Genomic DNA, 23,000 nt, shown 5'->3' with positions numbered 1-23,000 from the left:
GAAGACCTTAATTGGTTGCTTCAGGTGTGTTTGATTAGGGTTGGAGATGAACTGTGCAGGACAGTCGATCGCCAGGAGCAGGATTGGGCACCCCTGATCTACAACATCTAAACCTCTGCTTATACTCAAATCTTCAACATCTAAACATCTGTTAATTCTCAATAAGAGCTTCTGTAGACGTCTGACAGAAATAAAGTCAGTCTGGTTAGTAATAATTGAAGTGGATAATGATGTTTGTGGAGTTGGACCTAACAAGTGAACGCGTTGATTTTCTTTCATTTTTCGTGTTCAGTGCTTTTGTTTCGTTTTCACTCCTGCTTAAGTCAAACTCATGTGCCTTGAGCAGGGAGAATTTGAGCAGGGAACATTTCTGGATCTCGCACCCATCAGACCACCTTCCCGGATAACTTATCCGAGGAGGATCATCGAGCAAGCTTTGCGACATATTGGAGTGGGTGCTGGCGTTCTGTGGATCAGCGTTCACATCCTGGAAGACCGCCTGCGATGAGTGAGCCCGCGCCCTCAAGAGGACAACGTCGTTTAGAGCCCAAGCAGTGCACGCCTGACCAGGTGTGTGTGCCTGCCGAGCCATCACTCGCCAAGGGAGTGATGGTGGCCTTCGAGGGTTCGGATGTGAGCCCCTCGCACCTGGAAGTGAGACCTGTCGCCCAGACTCCCGCACCTGCACTCCGTCCACCCTCAACCTCGCTTCACCTTCGCTATGGACTCACAGACTGTCTGCTGCTCTCTGGTCCATCCCCCCCTTCCCGCCCTCAGTCGCTCCAACTCCCCCTCAGACCTCCAGACCCCCGCCTCGCTCTCGGGAGGTCGTCGCTGCGGTTCCGTCGCGGCCTACAGGATCTTCACTATCTCTCCCCTACCTCGGCTCATCAGCTGAGCGGTGGGCTCCATCCTCGCCATCATCGTCTCCCCATGGCGGCCCTCATCAGTATTCCTCCATGGCTCCTCCTTCCGTCAACGCTGCCGTGGGGCACCACCCTGGCTGTGGCCTGGAGGAAGATCCAGCAGCCCCTGCTCAAGGCCACCACTTGGCTCACTCCACCTTCATCACCACCCTGGACTTTGTTGTTTGTCCTCCTCCCGGTCGTCCGTTTACCTCACTAGTTCAAAATAAACTAGTGATCCACAATATTACTGTGCAACAACTGCAATGAACAGCAGTTACGTGCAGCAATGTTGTAATGAATATACTGGTTTATTTGTTTGTTTGCTTATTCAGCTTTTAATGTTTGTTAAAGGGGTCATATAATGGTACATGCACTTTTACAAGTTGATTGTACTGAAATGTGTGTTGGCAGTGCCTGTACACAACCATCATAAAATGATAAAAATCCATCCAGTGTTTTTTTTTTAATCTCCTTATATGTTTGACCCTCTCTGAAATCAAGCCGTTCGATTTTGTGACATCAAAAAATCGATGCCCCTCCCACTATTGTGATTGACAGCAGCGTTTCAACACAGACCCGCCCTCGCTCGTGAGCGAGCTGTCTGTCATCATAGTGCATTGATATGCTGGAGAAGAATGGCGTTGTCTAAGCGATTGTGGCGTTCTGTTCTTGGGTGTAATAAGGAACACAGCAGTCATTTTGATGTTTTGATGGAATATTCCCAAAGCATTGACGCGGGGATTCCCTCGGGATTCCCCACGATCAGCTGTCATGTTTGCACTAATCATTTCACCAGACTGCTTTACAAACGAGGATCAGTATAAAACTGGTTTTGCTAAGAAGCTGCTCCTTAGTGATGTTACGTTCGTGAACGAATCGTTCTTTTTGAACGAATCCTTTAGGTGAACGAATCGTTCTCGTTCACGTAATCCATTGACTCATATTTCTCGTTCACTGAAATCCCTCCCTCCACAGCAGCGCGGCGCTATTAGCAGCGCATGCGCAGCTCAGTGAACCGGTGTTTTCAACCTGTCAAAGAATGAACCTCGAGCCAATAGCCTTCGAGTATGAGATGTGACGGAGCATGTGATTTGTTGGATGTAGTGAACGAATACGCCCTTCACTGACTGACCGAGTTGCTTTTGAGTCTGAACCATAGGTCTGAACGAGAGAGAGATCTTAACGAGTTGAACGAACTGGTACATGTCTTTCATGAACGAAAATAACCAGTTGTTTGAACGATAATGATGGCGAACCGATAGAGCTAGGTTTGTGTAGTTAGCATGTTTGCATCAAATAAACAAATTTACACTTTACCATTGTAATGAAAACAACGCAAGATATTGGTTAAATATAACAAAGACAAATTAACATCGTCATTTTTTTTTACTTGGTTTGAGCTAAGGGGGGTGCACTTGACTGTTTACTTGATTTAAATTTACACTTCTCGTTACCTGCTTTTCTTATATTTTGTTTGTGTGTTTTAGTCTTAGTTTTGTGGTATTTTGCACTTTGAACAATTTACTTGACTACTTGTGTTCATTTTGTATTATCAAAAATGAATGTTTTATTCATGTCATATGCACTTCTCTAAAAACTAAAACAAACCAAAAAAATATGACAGTATTGGTTATGTCTCATAACGTCAGCAAATAGCATTTCAGTTCGGGCTGTGAAGGGGCATGTATTTGGTTGGATCTACTGAACGAATATGCCTATCACTGACTGAGATCGCTCTGTTTTGAGTCTGAACGAGAGAGAGAGATCTCGTTCGTGAACGAATTGAACTAACTGGTACTTTCGTTCGTGAATGAGAGTACTGGGTAGATCGTTCATTTAGCATGTGATTCAATCTCATTCAAAGCGCAGTTATAGGTGTGCACATATAATTGTTTATATTCATATTCAACATACAGAACATCAACGTATAATCCCAGATTTATGAATGTGTATGTCTGACTAAACAATTAAAATGTTAATTATGCAAGAAAACCTTGGTTTGGTCATCTGAACCACTTATTTATACTTATGTTATTAATTTAGTAAATAAGGCACACATTTTAACAAAGCCAAATCACTTTTTTTTGTAACAAGTAAATACGTTCATTAAAACATAGCATAAAATACACTCTTTTTCGCCACCTGCTGCAGTATATATGTAATATTAAGAAATTATCACTGAACGAATCAGTGAACGAATCTGAACGAATCATTTTGGTGAACGAACTGAAAATGAACGAGTCTCTGGAAAGAATCAAAATTTCCACCACTACTGCTCCTGAAAAAAGGATCGGTACCAACTATTTGTGTTCGTGCTGCACCCCCAGAAGAACTGAAGTGAGTGTAACATTTTATTAACCTTTATATTAATCTTTATATCAATCTTTGCAAATCGCTAGCACGCTTCACGATGAATGCGGCTGTTTTCACTCAGGGTACATTACGGCATGTTTTCTATGTACGACGTTCTCAATATAATTCATAATCCCACGTTTATAATGAACGACGCGTTATGGTTATTGTCAGAGAATGTCCGTAGACGGGCTCTGGTTATTGTGTTATTGTGTTACGGTGTACGCACAGAACAGAGGGGCGGGGTGAGCAAAGCTCATTATCATTTAAAGACACATGCACTTAAACGGCGTGCTGAAAACAGAGCTGTTTTTGACCAGGTAAAATTAGTGTTTTCTTACAATACTAATGAGAATTTTTAATTAAAGTATATTACAAACTTTTAATTTAGACCCTAAAGAATCATATTAGCTTGTACAAAAATGGCATTATATGACCCCTTTAATAAATTACTGTTTTTGTGTTGCAGTTGTTGGTCAAGTTTCTGCTTGTAAATTTCAGTGCATTGTGTAGTTGAAGTTTGAAACCACTTCAGTAGTGTGTAAATGCATTAACTGTTGGTAAGGACACTGTTTAAAATACTGCACTTCATGTGTGGTAATTTAATAGAATTGCAGAAGGTTCTTGTGTGGTTCACTACAGCTTTCAGTATTGCAGTGATAGTGTGTTCATTTAGACACAGGATTACTGCAGTTTCCAGTGTTGAACACTGTTAAACCTTGCTGTAAAAAATCTGCAGAATTCTGGCAATAACACACATTTTCCCACTAAAACAATAATATACTGTAGAAAACAATGCATTCTGGGAAATATTAGCAATTTTCGAGAAAGTAGCCCACAGGAATTTAACTAATATAATATTTGCTAATATAGTCCCCTTGACAGAGTAAATTAAAACAAATGAGTGAATTGAGACACTGATGAACACCTGATAAGCAGAATCACTGAAGGACAGAGAAACAAGAACAGAAAAAAGAGAAACACAAAAACTACAACTGACTTCCAGCCACACTGAGTGTGAAACCAGTTTACAAACCAGTTTAACATTATTTCTTTCATACATGTACAAACGTTCTTGTTGAGAATTAACAGAGGTTTAGATGTTGATGTTTTATTGAAAATAATAAAGTTTCAGTATCAGTATTTGCTTTAGTTGAGCTCTTGACTCTTTACAATTAGTTTTTCTATGGCTGCTGTGACTGAGTTTTTAAATCACATTTGTTATGGCAAGAGAAAGCCAAGAGGATCACATGTTTTTATGACTAATTTTAAAATGTATATTTATTGATCAAAGTATCTCTGTGATTCTACAGCATGAGATCCAGCAATGTTTCAATTTTAGTGTGTATATTATTAAAGGGGTCATATAATGTCATTTTTGTACAAGCTAATATGATTCTTTAGGGTCTAAATTAAAAGTTTGTAATATACTTTAATTAAAAATTCTCATTAGTATTGTAAGAAAACACTCATTTTACCTGGTCAAAAACAGCTCTGTTTTCAGCACGCCGTTTCAGTGCATGTGTCTTTAAATGATAATGAGCTTTGCTCACCCCGCCTCTCTGCTCTGTGCGCACACCGTTTGTAACACAATAACGCTTCGTTCATTATAAACATGGGATAATGAATTATATTGAAAACGTTGTACATAGAAAACATGCCATAATGTACCCTGAGTGTAAAAATAGCCACAATCATCGTGAAGCGTGCAAGCTATTTGCAAAGATTAAAGATTAATATAAAGGTTAATAAAACGTTACACTCACTTGTTCTTCTGGAGGTGAAGCAGGAACACGAATAGTTGGTACTGATCCTTTTTTCTGGAGCAGCTTCTTAGCAAAAACAGTTTTATACTGATCCTCGTTTATAAAGCAGTCTCGAGTCTGGTGAAATGATTCGCGCAAACATGACAGCATTGACGTTGATCGTGGGGAATATTCCCTTCGAAAACAAACTCAGCCACTGCGTCTTCAGCTGTACGGATTTAGAAACATCATCAATATGACTGCTGTGTTCGTTATTACACCCAAGAACAGAACACCACAATCGTTAGACGCCATTCTGCTCAGCACTCCAGCAGCTATCAACAATGAACGCGCGTTGGCGTGTGCTATGATTGACAGCTCGCTCACGAGGGCGGGTCTGTGTTTGAAACGCTGCTGTCAATCAACCATCGTGGGAGGCGCATCGATATTGTGACGTCACAATATCGAACAGCTTGATTTGAGACAGGAGGAAACATATAAGATTTAAAAAAAAACACTGGATGGATTTTTATCATTTTATGATGGTTGTGTACAGGCACTGCCAACACACATTTCAGTACAATCAACTTGTAAAAGTGCATGTACCATTATATGACCCCTTTAAGTACAATCAGTTATTTTGAAGGGTATTGAAATTATACAGTGCATAAAACATTTTGAACTCCTGTATTATGTAAGTTATGCAAGTAGTTTTGTATGTAAGCTTCTGTTTCTGTCACACAGGATCGGCTGCTGTGGCTTTCATGAGTTATAACACAATGGAGAATCTACTGAAGCCAGACTTCTTCAACACATCAAATGACACGATTAAAACCATGATGTCCACTGTGATCTCAGCTACTCTTCCCAAAACCACCAACACTAAACTCACCAAACCAGTCAACTTCACCCTCAAACACATCAGAGTGAGAGACCGAAATGTGTTTTTGTCCAACCTGAGAACTGATGAACATCTGAAAACATCTAATATTCAGTGTTGTTATTTTTTCTGTATGTTTTTTCTTCTTTCTGCAGGAGTTTGACCCCAACGGTTCTCTGTCCTGTGTGTACTGGAATATCAGCGAGTGGATTGTAGATGGTTGTTCTGTTTTAAAGACCAACAGCAGCTACACTGTGTGTTCCTGTGTTCATCTGTCCACATTCGCTCTCATCATGCAAACCAGCCGCCCATCAGATGTGAAAGAACATGTCACACAGGTAAGATTTATGACGTTGTGTACCAGAAGTTTGGTGGACTAGTCATCCACCAACAGACTAGTTGATTTGAATGGTATAGATATTTGTTTTATCATTATGTCACGGGTCGGGGCGAGCACCAGCGGGCCGCCCGCACCTAGCTTGCGTACCGCCCCTGAGGAGCTGACCGTGGACACGAAAGGAGGTGGACACGGAGTTAAAAATAAATGTTCTTTATTAAACAATAAAAACAGTCCTAAAAGGACACTTCAGCATTCTCCTTTTCAGGGCTCAGACAGAGAGAGGAATGAACATAATTCACAGCTTCCGCGTTCTCTTCTTCAGCGTTCTCTTCTTCGGGGCTCAGACAGAGAGAGATATGAACATAACATGAACGTACCTCAGCAGTTTCAGACAGAGAGAGGAATGAACATAACATGTACGTATCTCAGCAGCTTCAGCATTCTCCTTCAACAGGGCTCAGGTGGGGAGAGGAACGAACAGCTGCGACTGCGAGTGAACAGCAGAAACACAATTCCCACACTCGCATATTCACCAACACACTGCAAGGTTTCACTAGTGCTTATTTCCACAATAAAACTGCAATTCAACAGACTCACAGTGCAACCAAGGCTTACACCCGCAATCCAGCCGAAGTCCTCTCTCTCTCTCTCTCTCTCTCTCTCTCTCTCTCTCTCTCAATTCAATTCAAAGGGGCTTTATTGGCATGAAAGTTTTTGAAACAATGTTGCCAAAGCATATACAAAATATACAAATAAAATATATACGTAATATATACAAACATAACAGTTATATAAAAAAAAAAGACATATAGTAATGTTCTTATATAGTAATAACTTTACTATATATAAGTTATGAAACTTAACACAATGTTTGGATATATTTGTGTGTCGGTCACTCACTGCCCCTCAGGTTGTGGCATGTTTGTACATATTGGGCAGCAAGATAAGTTCTGTCTCCTTCTCCCAGGAGAAAGTTTAATTTAGAAATTTCATTCAGGTCTTTGAAGTTTGGGATTATATGGTTAAATTTGTTAAAGTAAAGGTTCCTTGTGTCTTTGAACGCTTCACATTGTAGGAGAAAGTGCATCTCTGTCTCAACCTCACCTGTCAAACAGTGATCATACGTTCTGCTTTCTTTTGGTTGCCATGATTTTTTGTGTCTTCCTGTTTCAATTGCCAATTTGTGATCACTGAGCCTGTACCTGGTTAGGATCTGTCTCTGCTTTCTATCTCTGACAGTAGAGAGATATTCTGCTAATTTATAATCTCTTTTTAGGGTCAAATAACATTCTAGTCTACTTTGGCTTTTAGTTTCTTCTTTCCAATGTTCCAGATAGGTTTCTTTGCATTGTGCTATGATTTGCTTGACTCTGATTGGTGTTTGGAAGGCAGTGTTGTTCTGAGGCTGCTCAGACTGTCTCTGACGTGGGTCAGTTTGCCTCAGTACCAACTGACATAGGGGACTCTTCTCTGGGCTCAGCTCTTGGGTTCGGAGGGCTTTGGAGTGAAGTGTGTCTTGGGGGCTGGATTTCAGGTGGTTAAAAAAGTTGAGTGTTCTCTTTTGGATGTTAATTATCAGTGGGTATCTGCCTAATTCTGCTCTGCATGCATCTCTCTCTCTCTCTCTCCCCCTGCGTGCGCGCACTGAAACAACCCCCTCTTGCCGCCAGAATAGCTTTTATAAACCTCTCCTTCAATGCGTCCCAATCACCGTTCTATATACTCTCCTCTCGCACCTGCCGCTGCCGCGAGTTTTCCTCATCAAGCCTCCTTAGCCGCCATTACTCACATAGGAAACCGGAACCGTCCTAGTGTCACATCGGAAGAACTCCCCGGGGGAAACACGTTTAAAAAAAAAAAAAAAAAAAAAAAAAAAAAAAGGTTCCGCTCAGCCGCTTGTCACCCCGTGACAATTATGTTGCCAGTTAACAAAATAAATCAATTGACATTGAAGCACATTTTAGATTTGCTTTATTATTCTCTTTTAATTCAACCAATTGTTTAAATTTTCTTTGTTAAGATCTGCAATGCTGTGAACTGAATGGTTCAACAAATAACAGGTGATAATTTAGTATCACTCAACTTCAACCACTCAATCACACTACTCAAATTCCCCACTATAATTATATAACCAAGTTTATAAACTCAAAATGAATAGTTCACAAAAAAATATCCTCACAGAAAATAAAGTAAAGCCTTATAAAGTGTAAATTTCTCTGAATTACCAATTATTACGAATGTTAGGGCACACTTTCGGGGTGAAACAATACACTTTACACAAAAACCACAGTCAGCATTTTCATCACGTGCATTCAAACACCATTACACAAAAATGAAATATAACACTCATGATATTATGCACGTCGTCATTCACATTTGTTATTGTTATGCACATACACATTACATTAACGACTTACCAAACTCTTTCATAGAGACTTTTTAATGCCTGTCATGTGCATCGATCAAACATCTTCGATCATCTCGAACTCTAACCACAAAATACACATTATACATGTTACACTTTTAAGAAGGATGCAATGTCACTTCCTAGGGCAACACATTTATTTCTGTACAAAAGACATGAAAAACACAGGTCAAACAAGGAGCACTTTTCTTTGCATGTACACCGCACTTCATCACGTACTGAACGCTACTTCTATTCTGTTATTGTGTGATACCTTAACAGATTATCATAAACAATCACATGTCTGATAGTGCAAATGTCTAAGCAGGTACATAGCACTAGACACATTACTCTTTATACCACACTCAATTCTCAAGAAATACATGCTCTGTCTAAACACATAAACATCATAACATAGATCTGAACATGTGCTGTGCCCGCTCTCACATGGCATAAAGGTCTGACGAATAACGTCATTAAAATATCACAAACTCCTTTAACATGAATACAAGCGAATCATGCATTTAAACTCGATAAACATAACCATGTAAATAGCTATTTAGTATAAATTCACATTACTCTAGCATTGATAACTGCACATATATTTTAATAATCTTTCTAATCACTCTTTTTAATCTTCTATGAAATATGCTAATGAACTTAAGGCTATATAATGAACTAGATTTCAACCGATCACCAGTTACTGTGTTCTCATAATAACCTCACAAAATGATTAATAAAACATTTTACCACTGAATCTGACTGGAGTTCTTATTAACAGTACATACTGAATGCGCTTTTACATGTAATGGCTGACAAAGTAACGCTAAATGAGGTTAACATGTCTATGTGTAGACTAATCACAGACACGTGTGCCTTGTTAACTCAGACTCGTCACTACACACGACTTGTTAAAATTTATAAAGCAGGAACCAGATATTAAACAATATTTATTAATAATACAGTTTAAATATCACAAATATCAAATTTTATTTTCATTTGCGTCCTATGCTGGCTAATTACGGCGTTTAACCTGTTATCATAACACTGAACAACTAAACAGTGTGTTTCCTAATAGAAATCTATCGGGGGTACAGTTGGTACACGTGTGTCTCAACTATACCCCGCTGGCCACCTCGCACATTTCTCTAGATTTTGCAATTACCTTGCATGACACAATACCATGAAATATGCCAGTTTTTAGGGCACAGAATAACGTTTGTGGTGATACCAGTTACGTTTAACAGTCATATGGTGATAATAAGCTATTCATTGTGGAGAGTGGATGGTGAAGTGAATGTCCTACTTTAGAAAAAAAAACTTTTCCAGATATTTTCGGATCGGAGACTGTTCAAATTTCCCACAAACAAAGAGGACACTAATATGCATGTGCACAGCAAAAATCACAACTTGTGCTTGCTGGGAACGCAAGTTATTTAAGGTGTCTCAACTGTACCTATGTCTCAACTGTACACAGTCTACCCCTACACCGCACTTGATCACGTACTGAACTACTTCTATTCTGTTCTGCTGATGAACCTGAGTTTAACCAAAATGAACACAGTGCAATCCAGTAATACAAATAAATGTAACAATAATGTCTTTACCAAGTTCAAAAATTAAAGGGGGTGCAATTTTATTTGTCCCTTTTGACATCCTCAGTGCTACATACTTACACAGGATGAAACGAACAGAGCCTATTACAGCAGATTAAATGATGATCATCACATTTACTCACATAGAACATCGAATAAATCAAGGATTTATTTACTTGACACACGACTGGATTCGTCGTCATCAGGGCTCACTTTTCTTAAAGGGATTTAATCTCTTTCTTATAAGTTAAAATACCACCCGGCTACATTTATATGATAAAACATATGTTTTTTGTATTTTATATTTGTTTTATCTATAATATTTTGCAAGATGGAGATTTTAAGCAGATTAATTAACAGGCGTAACTTCCTGGAGTGAAAACTGTTATGTCCTATAGTCAGAACCCTTCCTAAACCCTCAGAGAAGTTCTCTAAATCAACTATTAAATGGCTATTCAAGCAATGCTTTGAAGACAATTGTAGACAAACTTAAGGTCATCTACTGTGTGAGATTATCATTTTATGTCCATTTGTGAGGACTGATATTTTGTGTAAAGGAGCGGTCACATCAGCGAATTTCTGTGAAATTTTGCACTTTGGACAATTGGTAATGTCACTTAACTTGTCTAAAACATTTTAGTTTGGATGTTTTCTCAGAGCGACTCACTGCTGGACCTGTTGAATTTGGTGTGTGTGATCGTGGGGCTGGTGTTCTTCAGTTTGGCTCTGTTGACCTTTGTCCTTTGTCAGTGGAGTCCTGGAGTGAATAATGTGGCTCGAATCAACATCTGCATCAGTCTTCTGTTGGCTCACCTTCTGTTCCTGCTCACACAACAGTTCCTGAGCCTCATACGCCCTCATCAGGTGAGAATGATGAAGGAGCCCTACAGCTCAGCACAGTCTCACTGAGAATCATCATAACCATCTCTCATGATCTCCAGGTGTTGTGTGCCGTGATATCAGGTGTGCTGCACTTCCTCTTTCTCTCCGGCTTTGTGTGGATGTTCATTGAAGCTGTGCTGCTCTTCATCTGTGTGAAGAACCTATCACAGATCAGCTCCAAAAAGAGGGAGGTGCTTAGCAGTGGATACCTGTGTGTGATTGGATATATGGTTGCTCTGGTTGTGGTGGGCGTGTCAGTCGGGCTGTTTCCTGATGGATACGGAAGTGAAGAGTGAGTTGTTGTTGTGTTTTTAAGTTCATTTGATTTTGGAATTAAAGGGAATTAAAGCAGCTTGGGGCTTTTGTGACATTTCTTATCTGATAAAAAAAATATATAAATTTTTCCTGATGGATACGGCAGCGAACAGTGAGTTATTCAGTTCTTATATTATGTTTCCTCTAAACAGTTGCTGGATTCAAATGGATAAAGGTTTTATCTGGAGTTTTCTTGGTCCTGTTTGTGTCATACTAGCAGTGAGTTCTAGTTACAGACATATTTCTCATGGGCTGTTGAAGTCAATAAAAATAATGTGATAATTTCTTATTTTTCTGCAGTTGAACATGATTCTCTTCATCAGCATCGCCATCAGTCTGCGTTTAACTCTCACCAAACTGAATGCGGAAGTTTCTCAGATGAAACAAACCAAGTAATGTGCACTGTTTGTTGCTCTGCCACTATTAATAGAAAAACATAGACAACAAAGACACATTAAATCTTTCTTTCTCTTTCTCTGCAGGCTTATGGTATTTAAAACACTGGCTCAGTTTGTGATTCTTGGTTGCTCCTGGATTCTGGGATTCTTCATTAATGGCAGGAAGGAGCTGGAGATCCTCTTCCTGATCTTGAACTCCCAGCAGGGAACCTTCATCTTCCTGGTCTATTGTGTCCTCAATAATGAGGTCAGACATCACTCAATTTAACACCATATTCCATTCAAAACTGAACATGAAAGACTATTACCATTGTTTTCTTATTTTGGCAATCCATGACTTTTAGAGGGTAATGTCAGAGTCTGTTGTTTAATCTGTTACTATTCTTCCATTTCCTTCCTGTGACGGAACGTTCAAATGATCCAAAACTTTTCAAACTCCAACTGTCAGAAATTCTAACTTCTAGGCCCAGCTTTCTCAAGCTTTTTTATTTATTTTGTCCTCAGTAATAAATTCAGCAATTTTATGATCCCGCTCAATAGGAAGAAATTTGCACTCTCTCCAGAGACAGAAAGAAAAGTAAAAAGTAAATCAGTATTTACTTTTGAAAGAGCAACTATAGTCTCATAAAACACATTTTCTTTCCTGTTTATTATAAAGAAATTCCATTGTGGTTCATGAGTTTCAGAGGTTAAATGGATGTCATGAAGTCACTCAGCTCCTCTCGTCTCATTCTTGTCCAGGTCAGACAGCAGTTCAGGAAGTTCTTCAGACGTCTTTGCTGTGGACTCAAACCCAACAACATCAAAAGTGTCCAGAAAAAATGCTGAGGACTACAGCATCCATATTCAAGTGATGAATGCAACTGAATCAATGCTTTCAGATATTAACGCCAGTCTCTGCTTCTGCCAGTAAATTAGCAATTAGCCTAACGTTATACAGGTCTGATTTTTTTAGCTGTCATTAATTTTGATGTAAATCTTTTCACTTTTTTTACTATTAGTTTCTTGGTGGAGGGTTTGTTGCCTCATTCTTTTAGACCTGTGTGTGATTAATTTTACTGGAGACCCTTAAAGGAGAACTCCGGTCAATTTTAACATTGAGCTCATTTTTTTTGTAAATTTGGAGTGCTGTCAGTACAGAGAACAACGACATAAATCGGTGTTGCCTACACGTGTTATCCTCTTTTAGTAGTCGATTGTCGAGTTCACGCGCGTGATCATAGGTAACTAAACCTATGCGCGTGACTTCGCTTTACTACTCTGGACTTCGACCGAAAACAGGATGTAAATACAGGTATGAGCGCTGGCTGAATTAACATCACTTTTATTCATATCTTTCACATCTACTGCAGTCAGATTCACCCGTGTTCACTCTGAAGGAATCACTCACATGGCTGGGCACTTGTAATGACACATCAAGGATGTTAAGAGGCTAAAAGCAGGTTTAAAACTTGCCCCATTGAAGTCAACAGGGTGCACATTTTAAAAAGAGGATAACACGGTGTAGGCAACACCGATTTTTGTCGTTGTTCTCTGTACTGACAGCACTCCAAATGTACAAAAAAAATGAGCTCAATGTTAAAATTGACCGGAGTTCTCCTTTAAAGTGATTTGTGTTTCCTTTAGTTCACTGTAGTCCTTTAGTTAACTTTAAGAATATTTAGTATGACAAAGACAGTAATAATGATTTTGCTTATTGATATTAATCAGTAAATAATGTTTCCCTTTTATTCTTTTTTCAGCTTCATTGGTTTTCATTGTTTCACCATGTATCTTCATATGCTGTAAGGCCGTGTGTCCACCAAAGTGTTTTTTCATGTGGCTGGCGTATTTTTTTAATTGTTTTCAACAGGAGCGCAGCGTCATTTAAAAAGCCATGAGCATAACGAGGTGCTGAACGTTTTTTTCACACTGAAGCCCTGAGCATTCAGCGTTTTTTTACAGGTCGCTGAGAGTTGAAGAACGTTCGACTTTGGGTAAAACGCAGCGCTCATCACTGTCACTTTTTACCCAACCGTCCAATCACAGGGGAGGAGAGACGGGACTAATACCACACCGACCAACCGCCACATTCTGCTTGTACAACGTCAACAGATGATGACGACAAGCATAATAACGTAACAAAAATAATTTAAAACAAGAGCCAGAGAAAATATGTTAAATTGTATTGAAATTTTAATATAGAATCAACACAGAAACAAAATATTTGTGAAATGAGATACTAGTAACACTTTCGCTGATATTCTGAATCATAAGGAAAGTGTCTCAACTGAAAAAAATGCTGCGCTGCCAAAACACTCTCAAGCGCCCACAGCTAGGCGTTTTCAGCAAGCCGTTTTTGATGGACACATGTTCTAAGGGTTATGCTCTGTTTTGTTTCATTTTCATGGATTTTAGTCTATTTCTCGTCAGTTACACATTTCCTTTGTTCTAGTTTCTCGTCAGTCATTAGTTGTCTTGGACATATATTAACAAGCACACCTGTATGTTGTTTTGGATATTGGATTGATATTGTGATGTACCTGTTTCAAATAAGTTATTTTGCTTGCTTTTGGGTTAATGTTATATAAAGATGTTTGAATGCTATTTGCCTGGAAAGTACCTGCAAAACAAAGAATGATATTACAATTGAACTTTCTGTCTTAAGCTGATTTAAAGTTTTATTTTTTGCATTAACTGCTTTTTATTGTAACTAATAAAATAAGTATTTTTTATTGTTTCAATCGCCTCCTGTGAGACTTTACTTATAACTACAAACTATAAGTAGTTTATACAAACACAAACAAGAACAACCACAACCCACATAGCAACACTGTGTCTGCCCAGATCCAGCCCACATCTGGCACACGTTTAAAGCCACAAGCAGGCCATAGCAATGCCAAGAGCAAAGAAACCATAACTGGACCTTATCTGAGCCACAAAACCTGTGTATATTAAATATGGAGTCATCTCAGCCTTAATAAGCCTGTTAACAAGCAGAATCACTGAAGGAAAGAAGAGAACAGAAAAAGAGACGAGCAGAAACACAAGAACTACAACTGACTTCAGCCACAGCCTTAGATTAAGGCAGCAAAGCAGCTTTACAGTGATAATAGGAAATTAAAGTAATAGAGATTGTTTTGGCTTTACAGCAGCTCTATAATAAAGTTATTGTCCAGCTAAAGTTAGTTTTGATTGATTCACTTCCATTGCAAAGATCATTAGTTGTTAACTTAGGGGCCGCTAACACGACACCGTTCTAACATGAAACCCTTAACACACTCCGGCCACTCATTTGCACAAAACAGTGCCTGAGGCTCGAGAACGCAAACCTTGAAATAGGATCCAAGACACAAGCTATTGTAGAAAAATTTTATATATAAAAAAAAAAGTAATCCTTGCGCAAACTTCAAAAGCGCAAACCTGTGAGAACGCTGACGGCGTGCACATGCGTATTACGTGTTTAGTCTATAGGGATGCGCATTGGAATATATATGTGCTCAGGCATGTAGTCCTTCTTTACAAACCAACCCTCAACAAACTACTTGTCTGGCCTTAAAAATGTATAATACAGAATTTTTTTGTGTTTCTGCGTAGCCACGTGAAGCGATAAAAAGTTTCCCGCCAGTCATTAGTTGTCATGGACATTCAATAACGAGCACACCTGTCTGTATTTAGTTCATCACATGACTGAATCCGAAATCGCCCCCTAAACCCTCATTGACTATTCCCAACATTAGTCCACCAATACTGTTCACTTGAGGGAGTGAATGAAAACGAGTGAGCCAATTCGGACAGGCGTTGATCGTACATCGGTTGTACACTCGTTATTGTGGTGCAATGTGGGATCGAATAAGTGCACTCAATAACGTCCACTATGGTTTCAGACACCACTACAAATGGCTGTTCCCTCAAATAGCACTCTTTATATAGGGGGCGATTTCGGATTCAGCCCATGCGTTTTTAAGTTCCTCATTTTCTTTCATTCCTTGTCCGGTATTGTTTGTGCTTGCACACAGATAAGTTTGTGTTTCATTACTTTGTTTAATAAACTGTTTTTATTGGAATTACTTTGTTCACCTTCTTCATCCCTTGGATTCAGCGTTACAACTGGCCACTTCAGTGATTATGTTCATGATTATGATGATATTATCATATAATTAGAGTTTTAATCATAGACATGTTACATGTTAATTTATCCACAAGATATTATTCACATTGACCAATTTTTTCCAGAGTTTCCAGGTATTAAGATATCCATGTTTATAAACTGCTTTACATACTTTGGCAAGCATGGTTATAGAGTAGGGATGGGCAAACTCTGTCCTGGAGGGGCCACTGTCCTGCAGAGTTTAACAAGCATTTGTCAGTATACTATTCCTATTTCATTTTACTTGTTTTTTTTTTTTGTTTTTTTTTTAAGGCAATCAGTTTGCATGCTTTTTTAAATTATGTCTAACTAATTAGATTTTACAGTGTATGGAAAACTTTTTAATGCAGTTCAGGCGTTCTGCATCTTCCTCCTGCAGTCTTTCAGTGGCGTTTCAGGCCAGATTGGGTCTTTTTCTGCCACAAGGGGGTTTTTTTTAACTTTTTTTTTTTTACTACAAATACTGTCCTTTCACCTACTGAAAAACTACTGATCAATCAAAATACAAGTTTCTTTTTTCTCAAAATATATGCTCTATATATATATAAAAAAAAAGTTTTCTGCCATACATTTTTAAGTACAATCAACTTGGATGCTTAAGTATGTCATCTTAAATTACATTAAGCTGACTGACTTGAATCTTGTATAACCAATAAAAAAATTGCTCAACTTATTTTAATGAATTAAAGCACTGTAAAAACATAGGTTGTCATAACTTATTGATCATAAGCTACATCAGCAACAAATAAAATGAAGTTATTAAATATTAGCTCAAACGATGTCACGCATTCCTCTAATCCTTGGTGGATTTGCATCTTTGATGCAAGATGTAAAGTAGATCTGTGTTTATCTTGTCACAGCAGAATGGAAATAAAGAGATAAGGTGTTTCATAAAACCAGAGGTGGGTAATCCAGGGGCCAAAGAGTAAAAGTCCTGCCATATGTTTATTCCACCCATAAACTCAGTCAGCTGATTTCACTAATTAGTTCTCTCTCCTGTCTGAATTAGCAAATCCAGGTGATTGGAACAAAATACTGAGGAGGACTTTTACTTTCTGAACCTGGACTTTACACCTCTGCATAGCAATGCCACATGTCAGCCAAGAGCAAAGAAATAAACCAGAACTGGACCTTATCGTATAGCCACAAAATCTGTGTATATTAAATATGGAGTAATTTCAGCCACAGCCTCAGATGAAATCAACTGAAGAGAAAAGAAGACATTAAATCTGTGAAGATCTCAGCAGAGGAGGATTAAACAACTCCACAAACAGCATTACCAGCTTCACTTATTACTGACCAGACTGACTTTATTTCTGTCAGACGTCTACAGAAGTTTTTATTGAGAATTAACAGAGGTTTAACTCTAATGGCAGAAGAGTTACATAAATACACATAAATGGCAAGAGTCAAACTGTCCGACTAAAGCAAACACTGATCACAACAATGGTGACCAAACATTTTAAAACATTTTATTTGCAGTTGATTTCAGGCTGTGTTGCTTTAAGTCAGTTATAGTTGTGTTTCATTTTCTGAGAGTGCAAACATTGACTCAATGCCATCACCATTGATTTATGGATGATTATTATTATTTTTTTAAATGTCAACATTAATTGCTGGAGCAAAAGAGATGTTGATTCAATACAGTTAACATTGACACATTAACACTGGCACTACCAGGACAAAATATAAACATAGAGGTGACAGAGCCTTTTCTCAAGCAGGCCCTAAATGGCTCAATCTATTCGATCTGCCTAATCCTTACCCATGTTCAAAGCTATGTTAAAACAACATCTTTTAAATTCAAATGGAGAGCTTCTTTAAATGGGTTATTGTCTATGTGTGTTTATGTGATGTGGATATGTTTATTGTTGCTATCTTCTTGTGTTTTTTAGCTTGTGATTGTGAAGCACTTTGGGCAACGTGCGTTGTATTAAACTATGCTATATAAACAAACAAACAAACATTAACATTGTTTTGATGGTTGCTGTCTATCTGGGACCCTTATCAAACACACCTGAACCAGCTAATCAATGTCTTCAGGATTACTAGAAAGCTACAGACAGGAGAGTTTAACAGGGTTGGAGCTAAACTCTGCAGGACAGTGGCCCTCCAGGACAGAGTTTGCCCATCCCTGAGTTAAAGCAATGTAAAAATGTATGTTGTCATAACTTATTGATCAATTCTCATAAGCTACATCAGCAACAAATAAAATGAAGTTATTAAATATTAGCTCAAACGACGTCACACATTCCTCTAATCCTTGGTGGATTTGCATCTTTGATGCAAGGTGTAAAGTAGATCTGTGTTTATCTTGTCACAGCAGAATGGAAATAAAGAGATAAGGTGTTTCTCGGATCCAAGGTGAATATAAACTGGGTTCAAAGGTTTCATGCACCAAAATGGACATTAATGTAGTGTGAAAGTAATACATACAACATACAACTATTCACTTTGAATAAGTGAAATTCAGACTCAAATCATAAACAGTTCAAATAATATCCCAACTAGGATCATAGGCGAAGAGTTAGACTCTGGGCCTTTACAAACCCTTCCTAGTATTTGCTGCAAATAATATTATTACAATATAGAAACAACAGGTTCATATGAAACTATTCACACTGGGCACAGATATTTGACATTTGACTTCTTTTTATGAAGAGCAGCTTTTGGAGAAATCTTTTAAAAGTCTAGGTCAAAGTAAATGTCCCAAGTTGTTAGACGTGACCTTTGTATTGATGTTGGTTTAAGAAGTATAAAAGCATCTTGGCATGTGTTCTGTCTTTGTGTATGTATTTGAATATAAATTTGAATGTGAGCAGGAGGAGATAACAGAATGTGTTTCTCAGGAAGATTAGCAGATCATTGTCATTTACACTTCTGACTCACAAATATTCACATGTCTTCACCCAAAGATCATTTAAAGATAAACTCATATCAGGTAAGACACTCTTGAAATAATTTATATATCAGATGAGGATAAAATGCTTAAGTGTTACTATAATCTCACAGTTGAGTCTATGCGGTTTGTGATATGTGTTTCAAGTTATTTAGGGGAAATCCTCAGCTTCAGATCATAATCTCTGATATTCATGATGATGATGAACCGTCAGCCTTTTCAAAACAACTATTCTGCATCATATACACTGAACTGTGATTTGTGTTATTTTGAGTAATTTGGTTAATATTCGTAATTTAAAAGGACTGTTTAATGTTGCAAGGATTGCAGAGAGACATGAAGTCAAAATCAAATTGATGGACAGTGGATATAACAGACATCAGTGTTCAAGTGTAAACTAAATCACTTTTTAGCACTTTAGCAGTTTTCAGCCTGTGTTCAATATCTCTAACCGTAACACATCTATCATGAACAGCTCTCACCATCACAGTCTTTAGTTTTGCTTGGCTAGTCTCTAAATTTATTTATTTATTAAAAAAAAAAAAAAAAAACCTGACGTGTATGCAATGTAAATTTAGTACATAGTACATTTAGACCTCCAATGTACATTTTAAACAGCTTGATCAATGCTCGATGAATTACAACGAAAATGCAATAAGTCCTTTGTCTGTAATTTAAAACAAATATTTTTTTTTTCAATGCAGAAATGTTCTCCATGATCACCTGCAATTACTGATAAATCACCAACTTAATGAAAGTCAAGGGTCAATAGCCCAACTAAAGCAAACACTGATCTCCATGATGGTGACCTCAGACTAAACATTTTCAATAAGACATCAACATCTAAACCTCTATTAATTCTCAATAAGATCTTCTGTAGATGTCTGACAGAAATAAAGTCAGTCTGGTTAGTAATAAGTGAAGCTGGTAATGCTGTTTGTGGAGTTGTTTAATCAGATCTTGAGAGAGTTAATGTCTTTTATCTTCAGTTCATCTAAGGCTGGGTCTGAATAAAGTTGTAGTTTGTGTTCTTATTACTCTTTCAAAAGATGATTGAAAGAATGTTTCAGGAACATCACACTAACCTTTAAATAACATTCTAGTAACATTAAGGAAACTGGACATTTTTATGTTCTTGGAATGTTAGAAATCAACGTTCCTATATTGTTGAATTTTAAATCAATATTAAGTTGAAAGAACATTTGAGGAACATTATACCTTTTAAAACACGTTCCTCTAACGTCAAGAAAACTGGACATTGTTCACATTCCCAGAACCAACACTGAATATTTGGAGAACGTTCTTATAACAAAAGTCTGTTAGCTGGGAAGGATTTATATCAGTAATATTTCACTGTATTTCCCCGTAAAAATAGTCTAGAGACGGCCCTGCAATAAACACACACACAAACCTCTTCATTCTCTCTTTCTTTTCACAAACAAAAGTAAGATAGAGTAGCGTAATTGCCATCGTGTGTCTCTAAATCATTACAGACTCTCCTCATTTATGACTGTTGCAACATGTACTGTAAACTCACAAATACAGTGGGATTTCCATGTGTGTTTGACTAAAGTCATGCAACAATCTAAAGTCATGCATAAATATCTCGGGTAATTTGTTTGTTTTCTCTCTCTCTCTAAACTGTGAAGGAAACTCATCATCTGAACTGTTTTTATATAAAGAGAAATACACCGGTGTGACCAAACTGAAAATGGCTTCCTCTCTTCATAAAGGTGAGTATATTATAAAAGTGCTTTTCACTGCTGCAAAAACATTTATGACAGATGATGAATGTACTTTTCTCAAACTCAAAATTGCAATTCAATCAAATACATTTTCATTAGTTTTTATTGTTTTTTTTCTTCATATTTCATGACAGGTTTTATAAGAGCACAGACTATCATCTCTGTTCTGCTGTGTAAGTCAATAAGCAGTGTTTTTTGCTTATTTATTTATTTTTGTGATAATAACACATGTAGGTCCACGTGTTTGTTTAAGAAGTATTTGGGCTAATTTTATTATGCGTTTCCAATCTGATTAAACATTTCATCATGTTTAAATCCTCCCCAAGCTCAACACATGCTAAATAAGACTTTATAAGATTGGGCCTTCATTGATCTAATGATGTGTGTTTGATGATCTAATGAATCCCTCTTAATATGTGACACACACTTCTTTCATTGAGACGACTGAGCTGTGACATTATTAATGTGCTGGACAGCCAAGAGTTTAATAGAGTTCTCCTAGAATGTTCTGGTTAAATATTGCATCTTTTGTAACTTGTTGATTAATTTGTATTCATTTTCATTTTTATCTCAGATCTCTTGGCCTCTGTAACTGTCACACAAGAGACAACCGCCGCTGGTAATGTATTGTGCTGAAATGTCCAGTTTTTCTCTGCTCATGTCTGCAGACAATCTAGAAATTAATTTGGACCGGTATTAACATATAAATATTGGGAAATTAATGTGTTTCTGGTGATTAGTCATTTTTTTCTACATTTTTGAAGGATGTATGTGATCGGCTGCTATAATGTTCACTTGTGCTGTGATGTGTAACTCGAGCAGTTCTGCTTCCCCTTAATGAAGTAATATTATGTTAATTGGAAATTAAAATAGATGGGAATGACTAAAGCTGCACTTCTGAATAGATTTTATAACAATAACATTTTATTAACAATAACGTAATGATTTCTTAATATATTTTAATAACAGATAATCTATCAGACCCCTGCAACAACTACACTGTGCTGAACGATACATGGAGATCCATCAATAGTGGATATATCTCTATGTGTGACTACTATGTCTCCTGGAGTGGCTGGTATCGTCTCTTCATTAACAACACTAGCGCTCATATCCCAGACACATGTGTTGCTCAGTTCAGATGTGGCACTCATATCCCACAGTGGATACGTGGTGGACACCCAACAGTAACAGATGGAGTCGTCACTCGACTTGTCTGCGGTCATTATGGTAATAACTGCTGCTATTACGGGACTTTGGCCATTAAAGTCAAAGCCTGTCCAGGCAATTATTATGTCTATGAGCTGGTTAGTCCAACTACATGCGATTCAGCATACTGTGCAGGTAATTATATTCACATGAGCTCTTTCTACACACTCATGATATTTGTGTTTCTGTTCATTAATCACTATTCATCCAAACTTTCAGACACTGGCAGCATTAACACCAGCCCTACAACTGTCACACCAGTGACCATCTCACCTGGTAATGTTACACACTGTGTTTCTATTGGCTTATTTTCTGGCCTGATGAATGTGATGATCTGTACCAGTGAATATGTGTACACAATATAGGCCTACCTTATTAATAATGCATACTTTGTAGAGGCAAAAAGATTAAATCAGATTATGAACAACACCCATATAAAAACATTATAAAACGCTTATCGTGCAATAGCGTGTTGCATGTTCAATAAGATGTATAGGCTCCTGACTTTTAATATCACCTTTTTCTTTATAATAATAGGCTCTATGGGAGGAAAACTAAATAGTCTACAGACAAGAGCCTATATAAACGCACCGCACAAAGTTTCATGTTAATGGCATTTTCTTCCTGAGCCTGCAAAAATGAAATTTAATTTGGTTTTCTATGGGTGTTGTTCATAATCTGATTTCTGTTTGCCTCTATTAAGTATGCTTTATTAATAAGGTAGGCCTATATTGTTTACTAAATTTGGTGCTTCAATATCACTCACATTAAGCATCTTAAATGGGGAAGAACACTCGATTACGCTACCGATGTGTTTTAGCAACTACTGCCATCTAGTGGTAGCAGATTTTCTCACACAGTTGTGTGTGGATCGTACAAGGCGAAACCACGAAATGAAAGTCTCAAAATCCAAATGAATCAAATAAGATTGACTCAGAAACAAGTCAAAGAACGCACGCGTGTCACCTGATCCACAAATGCACATCTTACTTGTTGCATGCACAAATTCTGGCCTACATTAATACAAAATCGAGGTTTACAACTATGTCTCTATTTGTAGAAAATGCTGCACATTCATGTGATTCTGGATTGTGCACACACAAGTTGTATTGTATTAGTTTAAATGTAGTGACGCACATTTGTGAATTTGTCAAATAGACGGGTAGTTGTGCACACATTAATAATTAGCACCAGGCCTA

General features: G+C 37.7%; 1 protein-coding gene across 1 annotated transcript in view; it reads left to right on the top strand.

The window, feature by feature from the left end:
* The window catches only part of LOC311077978 (adhesion G protein-coupled receptor L3-like), a gene marked incomplete at its 5' end in the record, with an annotated part of 50,182 nt that overhangs the window by 4,234 nt on the left and 22,948 nt on the right, over positions 1–23,000 (top strand). The window lies entirely within an intron of this gene.

Source organism: Abramis brama (genome assembly GCF_963993115.1).
Source record: "Abramis brama genome assembly, chromosome: 2".
Taxonomy (NCBI): Eukaryota; Metazoa; Chordata; class Actinopteri; order Cypriniformes; family Leuciscidae; genus Abramis; species Abramis brama.
This window is presented reverse-complemented; position numbering and strand designations above follow the sequence as displayed.